The sequence below is a fragment of the Erinaceus europaeus genome, chromosome 19 (genome assembly GCF_950295315.1).
Source record: "Erinaceus europaeus chromosome 19, mEriEur2.1, whole genome shotgun sequence".
Lineage (NCBI taxonomy): Eukaryota > Metazoa > Chordata > Mammalia > Eulipotyphla > Erinaceidae > Erinaceus > Erinaceus europaeus.
This window is the reverse complement of record NC_080180.1, coordinates 37,097,894-37,119,461: the sequence shown is the minus strand read 5'-3', so window position 1 is coordinate 37,119,461 and position 21,568 is coordinate 37,097,894. Positions and strand designations below refer to the sequence as shown.

At 42.5% G+C, this 21,568-nt stretch overlaps 1 protein-coding gene across 3 annotated transcripts in view; it reads right to left on the bottom strand.

The window, feature by feature from the left end:
- Window positions 1–21,568, bottom strand: part of LOXL2 (lysyl oxidase like 2) — a 125,560-nt gene that overhangs the window by 91,159 nt on the left and 12,833 nt on the right. The window lies entirely within an intron of this gene.

Sequence of the window (21,568 nt, the reverse complement as noted above, 5' to 3'; positions counted from 1 at the left end):
AGAAGCATTTGATAAGGTCCAACACCCTTTTATGATACAGGCCTTCAAGAAATTGGGAGTGCAAGGAAAATTCCTTAATATAATAAAGGCTATATATGACAAATCCATGGTTAACGTCATACTCAATGGGAAAAAAACTGAAAGTCCCCCCCCACTAAAATCAGGAACCTGGCAAGGATGTCCAGTCTCACCACTCCTATTCAATATAGTCCTAGAAGTCCTCATCATTGCTATCAGACAAGAATGAGGTATCAAAGGAATTCAAATTGGAAAGGGTGAAGTTAAATTATTATTATTTGTAGATGATATGCTACTATACCCAGAGGACTTCAAAAACTGCCCAAAAAACTGCTGGAGACCATCAATAAATTTAGTAAAGTAGCAGGTTACAAAATCAATACTCAAATCTGTGGCACACACACACACACACACACACATATATATATATATATATATATATAATCTTTTATTTATAAAAAAAAACACTAACAAAAACAATAGGATAAGGGGGGTACAACTCCACACAATTCCCACCACCAGAACCCTGTCCCATCCCCTATCCCATCCCCTCCCCTGATAGATTTCCTATTCTTTACCCCTCTGGGAGCATGGACCAAGGGACATTATGGGGTGCAGAAGGTGAAAGGTCTGGCTTCTGTAATTGCTTCCCTGCTGAACATGGACATTGACAGGTCAACCCATACTCCCAGCCTGTCTCTCTCTTTCCCTGGTGGGGCAGGGCTCTGGGGAAGTGGGGTTTCAGAACACATTGGTGGGGTCGTCTGCCCAGGGAAGTCTGGTTGGCATCATGGCAGCATCTGGAACCTGGTAGCTGAAAGAATAGTTAACATATAAAGCCAAAAAAATTGTTGACCAATCATGAGCCTAAAGGCTGGAATATTGCATGCAGATGAAGACTGAAGTTCTGTAGATAGTTAGTAGACCTATTTTAGTTATATTCCAAAGGGCCTATGACTATCTTAGTTGTTTTTTTTTCTTTCGTTCTTTTTTCTGAGCCTGGCATCTGATATGCAAGTGGAACCAAGTTATTATCTGGGGAGATGATGTCATGGCTGGAAAAAGGACCAGAAAGCTGGATCAGGGAAGAAAGTAGCTCCCAAGTATGGGAAAGGTGTATACATATTGTTGACTGTAAACCCCACTGATTTGATCTGATCTGGGATCCATATTCAGCTTAGGAGCCTATGTGACCTCTGCATCCCTGTAGATCTGAGCTCACATTCTGTGGTCATGAGTAGGAACATTACAAGCTTCTTCAATTTCAGAACCCATCTTCCTCAGGTGGAAGATAGAGTATGTTGTCCAGCCTCCCTTGGGAAGATGGAACATTCTCTACCACTGTTGATACATGTGGAGGGCAAGGTCTTATGGGGGCCCACAGAGGGGTACACACGATGGGCTAGAGGAAAGGTAACTCAAGGAAGCAATCCCATTTACAACTGAATCCAAAAAAGATAAAATACCTAGGAATAAATCTAACAAAGGAAGTAAAGGAACTTTTCAAGGAAAACTGTAAGACATTGTTAAAAGAAGTAGAGAATGGCACAAAGAAATGGAAGGCTATCCCCTGTTCATGGATTGGAAGAATATCATCAAAATGGCAATCTTGTCATAATAAATATATAGATTCAATGCAATCTCATTAAAATCCCAGTGGCATATTTAAAGAAAATTGAACAATTTATCCAAAAACTTGTGTAGAACTCGAAAAAAACATGAATAGCAAAAGCTCTCCTGAGGAAAAAGAAACATGGAGGAGTCACAATTCCTGACTTCAGTTTATATTACAAAGCAGTAGTAGTTAACATGTGGTATTGGAACAAAAATGGACATATGGGCCAATGGAACAGGATAGCCCAGAACTAAACTTGTATATCTACAGGTACACTATATAGGGGGAAAAAAAAAAGACCCAAACTGCCCAATGGGGAAAATAAAGTCTCTTTAACAAATGGTACTAGATGAACTGAACAATCAAATGTAAGAAAATGAAACTAGACCACTAATACCATGCATCAAAATTAACTCAAAATGGATTTTTAAAAAAATCTGGATTTTAGACCTGAAATCATAAAATACATAGAAGAATACATCAGTGAACCATTACAGGCCCTTTATATTAATGACATATTTGGACACTCCACCCCATGAGGGAAACGAAACCAAAAGTGAATAAATGGGGCTATATCAAATTGAAAAGTTTCTACACATCTGATGAAAATTCCATACGGATAAACAGGAAACCCAGCAAATGGGAAAAGATATTTGCACATTACGCTTCAGACATGTGGTGCATATCAAATATCTATAAAGAACTTCTACACCTAACACGTTATGATTGGGCCCTCCTCAATCGTTATCGAACAGGCCATGGCCAGTGCGCTGCTATGTTCCATCGCTGGGGAGCCAGAGACGACCCGAACTGCCCCTGCGGCTCCAGACAGACTATGACCCACATAGTCAACGACTGCCACCTCTCCAGATTCAAAGGAGGTCTCGAAACTTTACATCAGGCTCAACCTGACGCTGTTGACTGGCTACGGAAGAAGGGCAAACGCTAGAAGAAGAAGAACAGCTCAACAAAAAGAAAAAAAAAAACATTAAAAAGTGGGCAGGAGATATAAATAGTTCTCTAAAGAAGAGATACACATGGCCTACACACATATGCAGAAATGCTCCAATTCACTCATCACCACAGAAATGCAAATTAAAACCACACTGAGATTACACCTCACACCTGTGAGAATGGGCTCCATCAATAAAACAAGAGAAGATCAGTGTTGGAGAGGATGTGGAGAGAGAAGAACTATACTGCACTGCTAGTGGCAATGCAAATCGGTACAACCATTATGGACAACAGTATGGAGAATCCTTAAACAAATACAAATGAAAATGCCATATGATCTAGCAATTCTACTAACAGTCATACATCCAAAAGATACAATAACACTGATTCAGAGGGATATATGCATCCTCATCTTCATAGCAGCTTTATTCACAATAGCAAAAACTTGGAAACAACCAAAATACAGTTTGACAGATGACATAATAAAAAGTTATGGAGTATTACTCTACAATAAAAAAAGATGATTTGTGTCCTTTGGGATAAAGTGGATGGAATTGGAGATTATACTTAGTGAAGCAAGTAAGGTGGTAAAGGAAAACTACGGAATGGTTTCACCCATATGTGGAATATAGAGAATTGAACATATACATGTGAAAAAAAATCAGCCTATACCTAAGACTGTGGGAGAACTATATTTGTTAACTATGGGAGTGGAGATAGGGACACAGACCTTTGGTGAGGGGAATGGTGAGAAAAAATGTCTATACTGTATACATACACAAATATGTGAATATGAAACTATACCCTTAAAATTCATGTAGTCTATAAATCAATTGTTAAATCATTAATAGTTAAAATGATTTTTTAAAAAAGCTTTTGTTATTAGTAGTTTGTTACAAGATGGTAAGATTACAATGTATAGTTCCACACCATACCTACCACAAGTTCTGTATCCCAACTGTCCCAAAGATAACCACCATAGTTCTTATAAATCTTACAGTTTGACTGCTTCATTTGTTCGCATTTTTGTTTTTTGGCAAGTTCATATAAATCAGATCTCTAGATTCCCCATATGAGTGAAACCATCTGATAAGCATAAAAATGATTTTTAAAAAGAATACTTGAAAAGATAATGGCCAGGAATCCTGCAAAATAAAATGAGAAACATCAAGCCCTAGCAATAGAGTCTACAAAGAAGACCACCTGAATACATCAAAAGTCAGTTGTGAATATTTCTGGTCCAATCCCATGTTAGTGTCAAGTTCAAGCAAAGATTACTAAGACTTGGACTCTTAGGAACCTATCCTAAATAGACTTCCTAGTTTCCTTCCACTTTAAGGTCCCTGCTCTCATCTGCTCTATTCCTACTTTCTGGTTCCTGTTTTATTAAACATTTTGTTCTGCTTTCTGTCTTACTAGTAGTCACCAAGTTTCAGATGCTACAATGATCCATCCTGACTTCCCTGGGAAGATGACCTCACTAGTGTTTCCTGGAACTTCACCTTACCAGAGTCCTAACCCACTAGGGAAAGATAGAAATGGTCTGGAGATATGGTTCCACCTGTCAATGTACACATCCACTGGAGAAGCAATTACAGAAGCCAGAACTCCCAGCTTCTGCACCCCCAAAATAAATTTTGTTCATACTCCCAGAGGGCTAAATGATAGGAGAAGACAACCAGAGGGCTTTGTACTCCATTCCATCAGGACCCAAAGTGTTTGTCACCAAGAACCTTCTTTTTATATCAGTACTGAAAGGGGAGCAAATCTGGAAAGCACCAGAGGAAATCAAGCACTGTTTCTTTTATTTGAGAGAGAAAAGGAAAAAGTGAAGGGCACTTGGGAAGAAAATGGGAGAATACATATCTATATAGATAGAGATAGGTAGTTATAAAATAAGTCCATATATGTGACCTTGGGAAAACTACTGCAGTTCCCAATGGAGGAGGATAGGGATACAGAACTCTGGTGGTAGTAACCTTATGGAATTGTATACCCCTATTATCCTATAATTTTGTAAATCAATATTAAATCACTAATAAAAATATTTAAAAATCCCAAAAAGTCAATTGTGAAAAATCTAAGACAAAGTCTTCCTACTATAAAGGGAGTCTTACCTTCAAAGAAGCAACAATAAGACTAATCAGCCAGACTTTAAAAATGAAGAAGAAGGAGGAAAAGAAGAAAAAGAGAAGAAACAAAGAAATTTCTCTTCCTTTTTTTCACTTTACATATATATATGAATAAAGAGAAATAAGAAGGAAAGGGGGGGAGAGAGAGAGAGAGAGAGAGAGAGGTAACTGAATCACTGCTTCAGTGTTTTGTGAATCCTTCCTCCTACAGGTGGGGACCTGTGGGCTTGAAAAACAACTTCCAGATGGTTTCACTCACATGTGGAATCTAGAGGTCATGATGCACATGAACTTGAAAAACAAAGAAAAACAGAAGCAAACTTTCTATGACTTTGCAAGAAATATGGTGGTTCTCAGAGGGAAGGTGGGAGCACAGAACTTTGGTGATGCATGTGGTGTGGAATTACACCCTGCAGCCTTACAAACAAACCGTTAAACATAAATTGAAAAATAGCTTAATTAAAGAGGCTGGGCAGTGCAGGCATCAAGCCCCAGTGATAACCTTGGTGGCAAAAAAAAAAAAAAAAAAAAAAAAAAAGGCGGGAGTCGGGCTGTAGCACAGCGGGTTAAGCGCAGGTGGCGCAAAGCACAAGGACCGGCATAAGGATCCTGGTTTGAACCCCAGCTCCCCACCTGCAGGGGAGTCGCTTCACAGGTGGTGAAGCAGGTCTGCAGGTGTCTATCTTTCTCTCCTCCTCTCTGTCTTCCCCTCCTCTCTCCATTTCTCTCTGTCCTATCCAACAACGACATCAATAATAACTACAACAATAAAACAACAAGGGCAACAAAAGGGAATAAATAAAATAAATATTTTTTTAAAAAGGCTTGATTTAAAAAATTATTTATTTGTTATTAGAGACAGAAAAAAATGAAAGGGAAGAAAAAGAGAAGCCATGCTCAGTTCCAAAGGGTATGCCTCTAAAGATTATGGCAATGCTGGGGAAGTTCTGGGGCCTTGGGCATACAAGTTGGTGTTCTAACAGACTGAGCTATTTACCCAGCCTTGCCCTTCCCTTTTAAGGTTGAACTAATTAAGTGGTGAGTCAGAATCTGGAGGAGGTGATCTAGTAATCTGACCTAGGCTATGCCCTCCACCACAGGGTTCTAGTACTTCACATCAGCCCAGCACTTGTCCACCCCTCCCCCAAAAACATCCCCACATAAGTACTTTGGAAGTCTCCAGTTCATCTAACCATATTTTAGAAAGGAATGGGAAAAATATTGTAATAAAAACAAACAAAAAAATCCTCAGGATTCTTACTCCTTCCCATAAACTGCTCCACCCATTTCCTGGAGTCTCCAATCTGTGGGAATGGCCAGTGTTCAAATCCTTAATCTTTCCTAGAAAAATCATCCTGATGGGAACCATACTCTACCACTCGAGGATGATGGGTCCTGAAATTAGTGCAGCCTAGAATGTTCCTAGCCATGACCACAGAATGCAAGCTCAGACCTACAGGGATGCAGAGGTTACACAGACTCCTGAGATGAATATGGGCCCCAGATCAAATTGATGGGGGTTACAGTTAACAATGTTTATATACTTTTCCTATATTTGGGAGCTACTCTCTTCCCTGATCTAGCTTTCTAGTCCTTTTCCAACTATAACACCATCTCCCCAAACAATACCATGAGTCCACCTGCATGTTAGCTGTCAGACACAGACAAAAAAATAGTAAAGTCGTGGGCCCCTTGTAATATAACTAAAATAGACCTACTAGATTTTTCCAAAATGAAAACCCCAAATCTCATCTGCAATAAACTTGCCTTTAGGTTCCTGTTTATATAACAATTTGTTCTTTTTTATATCTTAACTCTTTTTCAGCCACCAGGTTTCAGATGCTACTGTGACACTAACCTGACTTCCCTGGGCAGACAACTCACCAGAGTGTCCTGGAGCCCCACCTCTACAGACCCCTGCCCCACTAGGGAAAGAGAGAGATAGGCTGGGAGTATGGATTGACCTGCCAATGCCCATGTCCAGCAGAGAAGCAATTACAGAAGCCAGACCTTCCACCTTCTACATCCTATAATGATCCTGGATCCATAGTCCCAAAGGGTTAAAAAAATAGGATAGCTTACAAGGGAGGGGATTGTGAAGTTGTACCCCTCTTATCCTATGGTCTTGTCAATGTTTCCATTTTATAAGTAAATTTTAAAAATAATAGTAAAAAAAAAAATCATCTGAAATGATTTGCTTCTTTCGTAATGCTTTCTCCTACTTCTTAACTCTGAGAGTGAGAGCAAGCTTAGAGCGGTAGCACAGCAGGTTAAGCGCATATGGAGCAAAATGCAAAGACCAGCTTAAGGATCCCGGTTCCAGCCCCAGGCTGCCCACCTGCAAGGGAGTTGCTTCACAGGCGATGAAGCAGGTCTGCAAGTGTCTATCTTCCTCTCCCCCTCTCTGTCTTCCCCTCCCCTCTCCATTTCTCTCTTTCCTATCCAACAACAAACAACATCAACAACAACAATAATAATAACCACAACAAGGGCAACAAAAGGGGGAAAAATGGCCTCCAGGAGCAGAGGATTCATGGTGCAGGCACCAAGCCCCAGCAATAACCATGGAGGCAAAAAAAAAAAAAAAAAAAAGAATATCACAAGAAGTACAAATACTTCACACTTGCAGTTTCACTAATCCCAGATTAGAATTTTTTATTCTTTTAAATTTGGATGGAGGATAGGGTGGGGAGAGAAGGAGAGAAGGAGAGGAGAGAGAGAGACAGAGAGAGAGACAGAGAGAGAGAGAGAGAAGAATACTGGCACTTCAGAGTTGACAGAGAGACAGAGAGAGAGACAGAGAGAGAGAGAGAGAAGAATACTGGCACTTCAGAGTTGACAGTCAACCCTTCCTGTGCCCTATCTCTGCACCGCAGTCTCACCCTGCACCCTCCAGGCCTCTTTACCCAGCCAGCACAGGTGCCTGGGGCTCAGGCTGCAACTGCATGCGACTCTGAGTGGGCGGCACACATGAAGCCCTTGCCACACAGGGCTATGAAGGCATGGGGGTGGGGGGCACAGTCCCAGACCCCAGCACAGGGATCACGTGCTGACACTGTGTCCTGGGCTTCTGACCTGATCACAGCCACACTGGAGCACAGCCTGAGACCTCCAGCCCACCAGCCAGTATCAGGAGGGGGTCAAGCAGGCTGCTGGAGGAAGAGGACCCCTCTGATGTGGAGGGGATACTGTGGGTGAAGGGGGAGTTGGGAGGGTCTCTGGAAGGTCCCTGGCTTTTCAGGTGTCTGGCTCACATTAAAAGCTTAAAAACAAACAAACAAAAAAAAAGTGTGTGTTGGGTCGGGGCTGGATAATCACAGGGTAGCAGTAGTTCGAAGCAGCCCTGTCCTCATTCCTGGGGGAGGCCAGGAAAGGGGCAGAGGGAAGAAGGCTAACCACAGGACGCTGGGATGATGGTTAAGGGATCCCAATTTTGCTTATAAACACCCAGAGAACCCACAAAGGCGCCAGAACTGAGCACTGGACAGATGTCTGAGATCATAAACTGGCACACTGTTAACATAAGCTCTTTTTCTCCTAGAAAACCCTTCCCCTTTTCAGGTTTTTGTTTGTTTATTTGTTTGTTCGTTTTTTGTCACTAGGGCCCCACTTCTCCAGGCTGACTTCTTCAGCTTGAAAGCCAGCAACAGAGAGAGAAACAGAAAGAAAGACACCACAGCGCCAGTGCTCCCTTGGGGCAGGGGGCGGTTTCAAAGCGGGTTGTGTCCATGACAAAGCAAGCGCACTATCCAAATTGTGAGGTTAGAGAAAAGCCCCAAATATTGAGAAAAACCATTAACCCGAAACCAACTGTCCCTTGTTCTGCGTAAATATTTCCATCTGTACCCACCCTGTGATAACTATAAAAAGGTGGGATGAAAAATGATCAGGGTCGCAGACTCTCCCCTTGAGTAGAAGGGTGTCGGTTGCCCAAGCTTAAGCTTGCTAATAAAGGCTCTTGCTATTGCATGTGATTCTGGTATTCTTTGTGTGAGATCAGGACTCGAACTTGTGGGCATAACATTCATGGGCTCATCCGGGATCCCCATCTCACTGAAGGAACGCCAGCCTCACTGAGCCTTCAGGACCGGTTAAACTTCAGGTATCTACAGCAAGAGACACCTTGGAGTCGAAGGCAGACGCGCTGGTCGGCTCCTGGTCCAGGGTCCTGGGAAATGTCTCAGGCCCTGCTGTAGGGGATTGGATCCCCCTTGCAAATTTGGAAGGGGAGAGTGGGTCGTGCCTACGAAGCGGCAAAAGGCTGTCCTTCCAAATGTGGGGAGACGGCGAGAAGCTGTCCTCCCATCTGTTGGTTCAGAGTGTTGGCGGCTGGGCTGCTGGAGTTTTCTTTGAGTATGTTGTCTCTGTATTTTCTTTGTGTGTGTTGTCTCTGTATTCATTATCAGTTTTGTCTTTCTTAAGTCCAAAATCATGAGTCAGGCTACTTCGACTCCTCTGACTATGGTCCTTGATCATTTTAGAGAATTCGAACATAGAGCTCATAATTTGGGTCTAGAGGTAAAACAGGACCGGGTGATCACTTATCAAAATGATTGGCCAACCTTCTCTACCGGTTGGCCCCCAGAAGGAACCTGGGACCTGCCTACTATCTATGCTACCAGAGACGTCATCTTCGGACACCTGGACCAGATCTCTTATATCCTCACTTGGCAGGATCTGGTAGAGAACCCCCCCCCCTTGGCTAACCCTCCACAGGGTTCGCGACCCGCCATTCTTGCTTTAAAGGATTCTGATCATCAACCTACTGCCCCCTCTGCACCCCCTCACTTCCCCCTCCTGCCCTATTCTCCAAGGTGGTCCTGAAGAAGACCTCCTAAAGTACCCTCCTCCCTACCAACCTCAACCTCCCCCAGTCCCACAGGAACCCCCGGCAGCAGGCCAGGACTTAAGGAGCCCTCCTCGTACGAGAGTCCGTACAGCCCAGAGGACCCCCAATTCTGTGGCCCTGCCTCTTCGGGCTCTAGAACCCCCGAACAAGAATGGAGAAAGGATCCTCTCGGAAACCCGAAAACTCATGCCTGGGACGGACGGTAACCCCACCTTAAACTCAGCCCTGATGGATGCTGGTTTCCCTCTGATAAGATGAATAGAACTCTAAAAAAGACCTTAACAAAATTAATTATGGAGACTGGCGTAGACTGGGTAACTCTCCTTCCCTTTGCCCTTTATAGAGTAAGGAATACCCCCTATACTGCAAAGCTGACCCCTTTCGAAATCATGTTTGGTCGTCCCCTCCCATAATTCTCGCATTGAGATCAGACTTGCTCGCTGATATTAATGATCAAGACCTACTTTCCTCTTTGTTACAGACAATAGCTTGAGCCCAAAAGTGTGTGTGGTTGAGACTGACAGCAATATATGAAGCTGCACCCCCTCCAGACCCTCATCCCTTCCAGCCCAGAGACTCAGTCTTGGTGAGACGCCACCAAAAAGAGACACTTGAGCCCCGGTGGCAAGGACCTTATACTATCATTTTAGCCACCCCTACAGCCCTGAAGGTGGATGGTATCAGCCCGTGGATCCACCACTCCCATGTCTGTGCCGCAGAGGCAGGAGAGTTAAAGACCAGATGGCGACTCCAGTCTGTCCCCAAATACCCGTTCAAGCTCTGGCAGCTCTGCTCGTGACTCTGCAGACTCTCTCCTGGTAACTCTAATCTTCGTTACTGCTACTACTGCTCCTCACGCCCCATTGATACCAGGACAGTAGTCAGAAACAGAGATTGGCCGAAGATTGGGCCCTAGAAGTTACAAAAAGACAAGGGGGGAATGTGAGGTTAGAGAAAAGCCCTGAATATTAAGAACAGCCATTAACCCAAAACCAACTGTTTCTTGTTCTGCATAAATATTTCCACCTGTACCCACCCTGTGATAACTATAAAAAGGTGGGATGAAAAATAATCGGGGTCACAGACTCTCCCCTTGTGTGGAAGAGTGTCGGCGGCCCAAGCTTAAGCTTGCTAATAAAGGCTCTTGCTATTGCATGCGATTCTGGTCTTCTTTGAGTGAGATCGGGACTCGAACCTCTGGGCATAACACAAATAAGCTATTTTGTTAGCCCTTTCAGGTTTTTATTTGTTGTATTTTGTTTTACTAGCTCTGGTTTATGGTGTGTGGGGGGAGAGGGTTGGGGGATGAGGAAGAGGAGCTGAAACTTGATTACCTCATTCTTATTTTTTCCTTGGATCTGGAAACACCATCCTAGTCCTAATTACCTTCCCCACTTCCAGCTTTTTTTTTTTTTCATTGTAATCCATTAGTATTTGTATTCAGAAGAACTTTTTTTCTTTATTGGGGTATTAATGGATTATAGTTAACAGTAAAATGCAGTAGTTTGTACATGTGTAACATTCTCAGTTTTCCACGTAACAATTTAACCCCTTTTAGGTCCTACTCTGCCATCATGTTCCAGGACCTGAATGCTTCCCAGAGTCCTTTACTTTGGTGCAATACATCAAACTCAGTCCAAGTTCTGCTTTCTGTGTTCTTATTTTTCAGCTTCATTATTATTATTGATTTAATACTGATAGACAAGATAGTGGGATAAGAGGGGCACAATTCATAACTCCCACCACCAGTGTGCCATATCCTATCTCCTACACTGGAAGCTTTCCCATTCTTTATCCATATCTCTATGGGAGGCAGAAGGTCAGAGCTCTGGCTTCTGTAATTGCTTCTCCTCTGGACATGGGTGTTGACAAGTTGATCCATACCCCCAGCCTATCTCTCTGTGGGGTAGGGCTCCTGGGCCCACACCCAGCTTTATCGAATGAAACAATGACTCTGATATGTCTAGTGAAATTCTCTGCTGTGAGAACTCAGAGAAGAGAAGGATGACAAACTACTCAAATCTTCAACCAGAAAGAGTCTCTCTGCTCTTTTGCAATTAACTATAAACGCTGAGGTAATCATTAGAACAGGAGAGGGAAATTAGCTTTCCATTGAACAAGCTGCATAGTTGTTGATTAAACTGCAGTAACTTCAACAATGGGTTTATCTTCTTAGGGCAGATGATAGATAGGGTGCAGAAAAGTATGTCCTTCCTTCCTGTCCTGCAAGAACAGTCACATTCTGTATGACTTCCTACTTCCTGTGATCCCTCTCCTTATTTATCTCATAGAACCACTACAAATTGTGCCCTGTAGGTAAAAAAAAAAAAAAAAAAAAAAAAAGCACCATTATGCTTGATGAGTATTTAACTGAGTACCTACTATGCAGTTAAATGTGGAGCTAGATGCTATGGGAGAGACACAAGGAACTGAAGTGCTCACATTCTTACAGGGTTAGTTCTATCTCCCCATTGTGAATGCAAGTTCGATGGCCATATTCTCCTTAGTCTCCTAGAATAGCCCTAAATCCCTGTCTGAAGTAAGAGAGTCATAAGAAGAGAGACTTAGACTATGGTAGGATTAAGAGTTACAGATATAAGAAGCCTGTACACTGGAACAACTTCAGAGGAGGTTAGAACCAAAAAGATCATCTGAAAGGGGGAGTCCCACTAGCATGACTAAGGGAGGAAGAGTGGGGAATAAGACTTGCAGTTCCTGGCTCCCAAACCCAAGATTCCCCCCATCTGAGCACAAAGGTCAGGAAAGGCTGGGGAGGAGCATTACAAGGCTTCAAAGGAGGTTTAGGAAAAGGCTGAGCTGTCTGGATTAGGGAAAATGAGGTAATTAAAACAATGAGGTGAACACTGACCAACAGTAGAGGGGCAGGAAAGCGTTTAGAAGTTTCTAGGAAAGAAAGATGAACAAGCAGAGCTTTCAAGCGGGAGGGGAATTCAGAGTCTGAAAGTCTGTGTCACTTTACTTTATAGATAAGAGAAAGGAGAACTAAGTTTCATAGACTAGCCCACAGTCAACAATTAATCTCCTTTTGATATTTGGGTATCTGGGCTTTTAATTCTCCCCTAGAAGGTTGACTCTTTCTGTTTCTGTCTTTCATCATTTTGTCACTCAGTCAGACTCCAAGTTTCTGGTGAGGTGAACTGGTACAATACTAAAACGTCAAAGACGCAGCCGGGGGTTTTAACGAGAGAGAACAGGAGCTTGGTCACGCCCATGGTCTCCAAAAATCTCCACTCCCAGCCTTCATTGCTCCTTCTGTCAAGAGGAAAGTAGCCTAGAGCAAGAAAGGGAATATATGTCACCTAGCCAGCCAGAGACAGGCAACTACTGGTGGCTATCTAGAGAGTTGAGTAGCATCAAGACCCAAGAGGCAGGAATACCTGCATGGGCTGGAAGACTGCAGTGGGGCTGGGTGGAGAGTGGTAGCATGCCCGCTAGACATCTGCCATCCTAGCAGTACAGGACCAGTATAAGGAACCTTTGTCATTCTAAAAAAAAATCTGATGGCTCCACCAAAACTTTTTTTGTTTTTTTGTTACCAGGGTTATTGTTGGGGCTTGGTGCTGGCACTACAAATCCACCACTCCCAGAGGCCACTTTTTTTTTTCCTTTTTATTTTCCTTTCTATTATACTTGACAGAAAAATTGAGATAGGAAGGGAGGTAGAGAGGGAGAGAGAAAGACTGACACCTGCAGACCTGCTTTACCACTCACGAAGCGTCCTCCCTGCAGGTGGGAAGCTAGGGGCTTGAACTTGCACTTGGTGGTGATATGTGAGCTTAACTGAGTGCACCACTGCGCAGCTCCCCCACCCAGAATTCCAAAGGTCCTAGGTGGAAAGATTATTTTTATGGATTTGTTTCTCTCTGTGTCTCTCACCCTCTATCAACTAAAAAAAAAATTTTTTTTAAGCAGTGTAGTTCTGCAGACACTGAATTCTAGTGATAAACCTGATGGCAAAAAAATCATGTGCTAGGAGACCACCTGGAACCATAACAAGGCAGGACTAGAACGACTTCAGGAACCCACTGAACCACTGGTGAGTGCAAACACTAGTGGCTCCAGAAGAGGGAGCAGCCTAAGGAGAGACTGAGCAGCTGATAATAGTCTAGCAGTTTATTAGTTGAGGCACCACCACCAGTCTGTTTTACCAACAAAAAGACTGCTGAAGGGAGGAGAGGACTCCCCTAAGAAACCAAATGCAACTGTAAGTCTCCATTGCTACTACCTTCAGAAGCTGGAGGAGCAGGGCAGAGGCCCTGTGCTGCCATCTGGGAAGAGAGAACTGACCGGGAAACTCAGGAGAAGAGCTATATCTTTGGCCTACCAGTGGAACTGTATAGTGAGAGCCTTTCCACATTGTTCTCCTGATGAGAACATGGTGAATAATTGCCTCAGAACCTACAGACTATAAATGGGACTTGTTTAGAAACTCACAGGGCCCAGCAGTGCTGCCTGGCTTGGCAGAGAAGCTGAATTGAGCCTGGAGCTTTGGATCCTTGGGCTGAGAGTCTCTTTGCATAACCGTGTGCTATCTCTCCCCCACCCTGCTTTATCTCTTGGTCAGGAGTGAGTGATTAAGCAAAGAAGCCTACTTATAGTTTTAAAGCCCGCAGGCTCCCATAGCCTACAGGCAAGAAAAAGAACAAAAGAGGCTTTTAAGAGCCTCTGTGCTCCAACTCAGGGACTGAAATAATTTTGAAACAACTGTTAATTTCCACAACTGTGAACTCTTTAAGTACCTTACTCAGACACAAGTCAATCCAGGCAAGAGTTATCAGTAATTTGAAAAGTACTGAGAAAGAGACCTCATAACAAACTGGATAGAATAGTTAAACCAACAAGAATAAATATTGGAGAAATGAACCAGGACAAGAGTCAAGCTAAAAGCCTTCCAAAGGTTGAAGCTCAAAATAATGAGGTCAACATCCAAATGCTTGTTAAGGAAATAGTCACAGGAGTAAGTAAAAAGTTAGAATTGTCATCAGAAATGCATAAGCAACAAATAAGACTCTGGAAGAAAACACTAATTATCTCAAGGTTATTAGAGAGCTGAAAGCTGAAATAGCTGAGCTAAGAACACAACTAGCTGAACAAGCTAAAACAGTATCAGAACAGGGAAACAAAATAGATGAAATCCAGAAAACAGTAGAGGGAGACAGAATAGAATCAATGAGGCTGAAGACAGAATTAGCAAGATTGAGGATGAATTAGATTCAACTAAAAAAGAAGTAAGAGATCTCAAAACCTTCAAGGAAGAGTTAATACCTCTACTTTTAAAAGTCTTCCAAAAGACTGAAGACACAGGAACACTCCCTTCCAGCTTCTATGAAGCCAACATCACTCTGACACCAAAAGCAGATAGGGACACAACCAAAAAAGAAAACTACAGACCAGTATCTCTGATGAATATAGATGCTAAAATATTGAACAAAATTCTAGCCAACCAGATATAGCAGTATATTAAAAACATTGTTCATCATGACCAAGGGGGTTTATCCCAGGGATGGCAAGATTGGTTTAATATACATAAATTAATCAATGTGATCCATCACATCAATAAAAGCAAGACCAAAAAACACATGGTCATATCAATAAATGCAGAGAAATCCTTTGACAAAATACAACATCCCTTTATGATCAAAACACTACAAAAAATGGGAATAGATGGAAAATTCCTGAAGATAGTGGAGTCTATATATAGCAAACCTACTGCCAACATCATACTCAATGGTGAAAAACTGGAAGCATTTCCACTCAGATCAGGTACTAGACAGGGCTGCCCACTATCACCATTACTATTCAACATAGTGTTGGAAGTTCTTGCCATAGCAATCAGGCAGGAACAAGGAATTCAAAGGATACAGATTGGAAGAGAAGAAGTCACTCTCCCTATTTGCAGACAACATGACAGTATACATAGAAAAACCTAAGGAATCCAGCAAGAAGCTTTTGGAAATCATCAGGCAATACAGTAAGGTGTCAGGCTACAAAATTAACATTCAAAAGTCAGTGGAATTCCTCTATGCAAACACTAAGTTAGAAGAAATTGAAATCCAGAAATCAATTCCTTTTACTATAGCAACAAAACCAATAAAATATCTAGGAATAAACCTAAACAAAGAAGTGAAAGACTTGTATACTGAAAATTATGTTCATCAGAGATATTGGTCTGTAGTTTTCCTTTTTTTGTTCTGTCCCTATCTGCTTTTGGTATCAGGGTAATGTTGGCTTCATAGAAGGTGGAAGGGAGTGTTCCTGTTTCTTTGATCTTGTAGAAAAGCTTTAGAAGTATAGGTATTAACTGTTTCCTGAAAGTCTGGTAGAATTCGTTTGTGAAGCCATCTCGTCCAGGATTTCTGTTGTTGAGATTCTTAATAATTGTTTCGATTTATTTGTCTGTGACTGGTACATTAGGTTTTGTAGTTCTTCTTGGTTCAGTTTTGGAAGGGCATATGTTTTTAGTAATTCTTCCATTTCTTCCAGATTCTCTAGCTTAGTGGTATATAGTTCTTCGTAGAAGTTCCACATGATTTTCTGGATTTCTGTGGTATCAGTTGTGATATCTCCTCTATCATTTACAATTCTATTTTTTTGAGACTTCTCCCCCACTTTTTTTTGTGAGTCTGGATAGGGGCTTGTCAATCTTGTTTAATCTTTCAAATAACCAACATTTGGCTTCATTGATCTTTTGTATGGTTCTCTTATTTTCAATGTTTATTTTTGCTCTAATTTTAGTGATTTCCGTCTTTCTGGTTACTTTAGGGTTCCTTTGTTCTTCTTCCTCTAAGTTCTCAAGGTGTGCAGTAATGTAGTTTATTAGAGCTTTTTCTTGTTCTCTAATGTGTGATTGTATGGCTATGAGTTTCCCTCTCAGTACTGCTTTAGCTATGTCCCAAATATTTTGATAGCTTGTGTCTTCATTTTCATTTGTTTCCAGGAACATTTAAATTTCTTGCTTGAGTGTCTCTCTGACCTAGTGGTTCTTAAGCAGTATGTTGTTGAGTTTCCAAATTCTGTGACTTTTAGTAATTTTCTGTTTGTTGTTAAATGTTAGCTTTACTCCACTGTGGTCTGAGAAGATGATTTCAATGCTCTTGAATTTGTTGATACTGTCTTTGTGGCCTAAAGATAGATGTGGTCTATCCTTGAGGATGTGCTGTGTGGATTTGAAACTCTTTTTTAAACCACCAGGTTCCAGATGCTGGCATGATGCCTACCAGACATCCCTGGACAGACAACCCACCAATGTGTCCTGGATTTCTGCTTCCCCAGAGCCCTTCCCCACTAAGGAAAGAGAGAGACATGCTGGGAATATGGATCGACCTGTCAACGCCCATGTGCAGTGGGGAAGCAATTACAGAAGTCAGACCTTCCGCCTTCTGCATCCCACAATGATTTTGGGTCCATACTCCCAAAGGGTTAAAGAATAGGAAAGCTATAAGGGGAGGAGATGAGATACAGAGTTTTGGTGATGGGAATTGTGTGGAGTTGTACCCCTCTTATCCTATGGTTTAGTCAATGTTTCCTCTTTATAAATAAAAAAATTTTTAAAAGGAAAGAAAATTATTAGTCACTTCTCAAGGAAATATAAAAAGACAAAAGAAGTGGAAAGATATTCCATGTTCATGGGTTGGAGGAATTAACATCATCAAAATGAATATACTACCCAGAGCCATATACAATTTAATGCTATCCCCATCAAGATCCCAACCACTTCTTTTGGGGAGAATAGAACAAATACTACAAATGTTTATCTGGAACCAGAAAAGACCTAGAATTGCCAAAACAATCTTGTGAAGAAAGAACAGAACTGGAGACATCATACTCCTAGATCTCAAATTGTATTACAAGGCCATTGTAATCAAAACTGCTTGGTACTGGAACATGAACAGACATACTGACGAGTGGAGTAGAATTGGGATCCCAGAAGTAAACATACATATGGACATCTAATCTTTGACAAAGGGGCCCAGACTATTAAATGGAGGGAGGGGACTCTCTTCAACAAATGGTGTTGAAAACAATGGATTGAAACATACAGAAGAATGAAACTGAATCACTGTATTTCACCAAAATTGATTCCAAGTGAATCAAGGACTTGGATGTTAGACCAGAAATTATCATATACTTAGAGGAAATATTAGCAGAACTCTTTTCCGCATAAATTTTAAATACATCTTCAATGAAACGAATCCAATTACAAAGAAGACTAAGACAAGTATAAACCTATGGGACTACATCAAATTAAAAACCTTCTGCACAGCAAAAGAAACCACTACCCAAACCGAAGGACCCCTCACAGAATGGGAGAAGATCTTTTCATGCCATACATCAGACAAGAGGCTAATAACCAAAATATATAAAGAGCTCGCCCAACTCAACAACAAGAAAACAAATGACCCCATCCAAAAATGAGGAAAGGACATGGACAGACTATTCACCACAGAAGAGATCCAAAAGGTCGAGAAACACATGAAAAAAATGCTCCAAGTCTTTAATTGTCAGAGAAAGGCAAATAAAGACAACAATGATGGAGTCAGGCAGCCCAGGGGGTTAAGCGCATGTGGCTCAAAGCACAAAGACCTGCATAAGGATCCTGGTTCGAGCTCCCAGCTCCCCACCTACAGGGGAGTCACTTCACAGGCAGTGAAGCAGGTCTGCAGGTGTTTATCTTTCTCTCCCCCTCTCTGTCTTCCCCCCCTCCATTTCTCTCTGTCCTATCCAACAACAACAATAATAACTACAACAATAAATCAACAAGGACAACAAAAGGAAATTAATTGATTAATTAAAAAGACAACAATGAGATACCACTTCACTCCTATGAGGATGTCATACATCAGAAAAGGTAGCAGCAGCAACAAATGCTGGAGAGGTTGTGGGGACAAAGGAATCCTCCTGTACTGCTGGTGGGAATGTGAGTTGGTCCAACCCGTGTGGAGAGTAGTCTGGAGAACTCTCAGAAGGCTAGAAATGGACCTACCCTATGATCTTGCAATTCCTCTCCTGAGGGTGTATCCTAAGGAACCAAACACACCCATCCAAAAAGATCTGTGTATACCTATATTCTTAGCATCACAATTTGTAATAGCCAAAACCTAGAAGCAACCCAGGTATCCAACAACAGATGAGTGGCTGAGCAAGTTGTGGTATATATACACAATGGAATACTACTCAGCTATTAAAAATGGTGACTTCACTGTTCTCAGCCGGTCTTGGATGGAGCTTGAAGAAATCATGTTAAGTGAAATCAGTCAGAAACAGAAAGATGAATATTGTATGATATACTCTCAGGCAGAAGTTGAAAAACATGATCAGAAGAGAAAACACAAGTAGAGTCTGAACTGGATTTGATGCATTGCACCAACATAAAAGACTCTGGGGTGGGTGGGGGGAGAATACAGGTCCAAAAAGGATGTCAGAGGACCTAGTGGGGGTTGTATTGTCATATGGAAAACTGGGAAATGTTATGCATGTACAAACTATTGTATTTAGTTACTATCAAATGAAAAACATTAGTTTCCCAATAAAGGAATTTTTAAAAAGCAGGCGCTATAAGTCCAAATGATTAAAAAGAAAAGCATGAATTGTAACTTGAATAAGTCAGACAGCAAACAAACAGAAGTGCACTCCATCTCTAACTCCTCTAATGTCTAATCAGACAAACATGGCTAACTTTACTTCTACCCTTCTGAGCATCTAGCACCACTTGAATGGATGGAAGACACTTTCCCCCGAGAAGAGATTTTTATCTCAAGCAAGGTTCCAAAGAGCCTGGTGGAGACATATACCTAATAGGAGTACATAATGGGAGTGCACTCAGACAACAAGATGGTCCAGTCTCAGCTTTCACTCTGAACACCTCCAAGGTCATGCAGAGACCAAGGAGTCTATGGCTGTGAGGTCACACCAGTATCCTGTAACTAATCAAATGTACCACCTTGTAACCAATCAAATGCACGGCGCTCCCAGCTTGAAGGGGCTTTCCAAATCAGGCAGGTGGTCTAGTGTGTAAGGAGTCTGCTAGATGCTAGTGGAATAATAAAGTATCTCCCTGTCTTCCAAGCAGGCTGTAACACTCCGAGTTGGACTCCATAACATTACCACATGTAAGGACCAGGGTTTGAGCCTGAGGTCACCACATGGGAGCATCTATGGGGGGGAGCTTCATAAACAGTGGAGAAATGCTGTTTCTCCTCTCTTCTGTTTGTCTTTTTATTTTCTAGCTAAAAGAAAGAGAAGCCATTGAGAATAGTGGAGCTTTGCAGTCACTGAGCCCAGCAATAACCACGGTGGCAAAAAACAAAAGAAAAAAAAATAAAAACCCCAAAACTATATATAGTATTGAATGGGCATGAATAGGAGCCCAAGGAAAGTTAGCTTGTGACAGTGGCTTATCACAAAGTGGTTCATTATCTCTCTTGAGTGTTTATTCACTGGGCTCTTGGCTAAGCAGCTGAGGACAAACTCAACTCACCCCATTCAAAGGCTACAAAGTTCAACAGTCCTTACTATTATAAGCTTTGTGGATAAAAAGCACTTTTCCTTAAGGATGTGTCTAGGACAAGAGATGAAAGAAATTCATATTGCAGGGACTTGGAGTCCCTAGCACCTCTAACATCCAGCTACTAGAATCAGCTCAGCTTCCCCCAGGCCCTCTATCACCCCCTGTACACTCTTCCTCCTCAAAGAGCAGGCTTTTGCCAATAGCAGAGTTTACCTGCCTGATGACGTAGTCATGCTAGTTCAAATCCTATGCCTGCCACTTATTAGCCCTGGGGTTTCAGACACACATATTTATCTGTTTTGGTATTTCATCTTCAAAATGGAAACAGCAAGTACTTAAAAGTAACTTCTTGGGTGGGTGTAGCTAGCATGTTTATGCAAAGTGACTCTCAAGCCTGAGGCTCTGAGTTCCCAAGTTCAATCCCCTGCACCACCATAAGTCAGAGCTTCTCAGTGCTCTGATTAAAACAAACAAAAAAAAAAAAAAAACTAGGGCAATAGTTCAGCTACTGTAAGCTGTAAGAGGGAAATAAGTCAAAAGTCACACACTCCATATGGACATTTAACAAAAAGCACAGTTTATCCACAGACTGATTCTCATAACTGCACCCTCAAGATAACTATCAGGGGCACAGACCCCTTAAGTGGGCCCCATGGACTCCTGTTGGGTGTGACCCTGTGTGGTGGGCAGAGATGTGTTCCTTCCACTGTCCCCAGGGATAGTCCCTCCTGCCCCAGCTGGAAGGTAGCTTCAACCCTCTGGGTCAGGAGCAGTGGCCGAAGTGAGCATCTTGGAGCTTGGGGCTCAGCTGAATTCTTTCACCAGGACAGAACATTCCGCTTCACAGCTCTACCAGATGTCAGCATTCAGAGCCTAGAGTCAGAGGGTGGGGTGGAGCGGTTGGCCCCTGTGTGAGACCTTCCCTGCCCCGGATTCCAGCAGTAGCCATGAATGGTGCTCATTCATGGCCTGGAGCCCCCTCACCCCTCACCTCAGCTGTGGTTCCAGTGCTGCTCTGGCCCCACATGGAATACATTCCTTTGTGGCAGACAGGCTGGCTGCCTGGGGTGAATGGAGCGTGCTCTGAGGATGAGGGAAGCACAGAGGGGGAACACAGGGTGGACGAGGGGCCCTTCTGAACTGCCCCAGACAAAAATGCAGACTTTGACACCAGGCTCAGTCAAGGCTGGGCTTGCGAGGCCACTGGCCAAAGATTCCACCTCCATCCTGCCTGTTTCTGGCCGCAGGCTGGGAATGTCCAGGGCACAGCAAGATGGCAAGAAGGTAGACACACAAAACCATTTTCCCCCCAGCTTCCAGAAAGAGGCCTTTGTCAAGTATAATTTGTTGTGACCAATTGGGGTGCCCCAAGTCCCACCTCCAGCTGTGGGTGGATTCTCATTTTGACCAGACCATTTCCTGGGAAGACTGGAGGTTTAATTTCACACTTGAAAATGTGTCCCCTGGTGGCT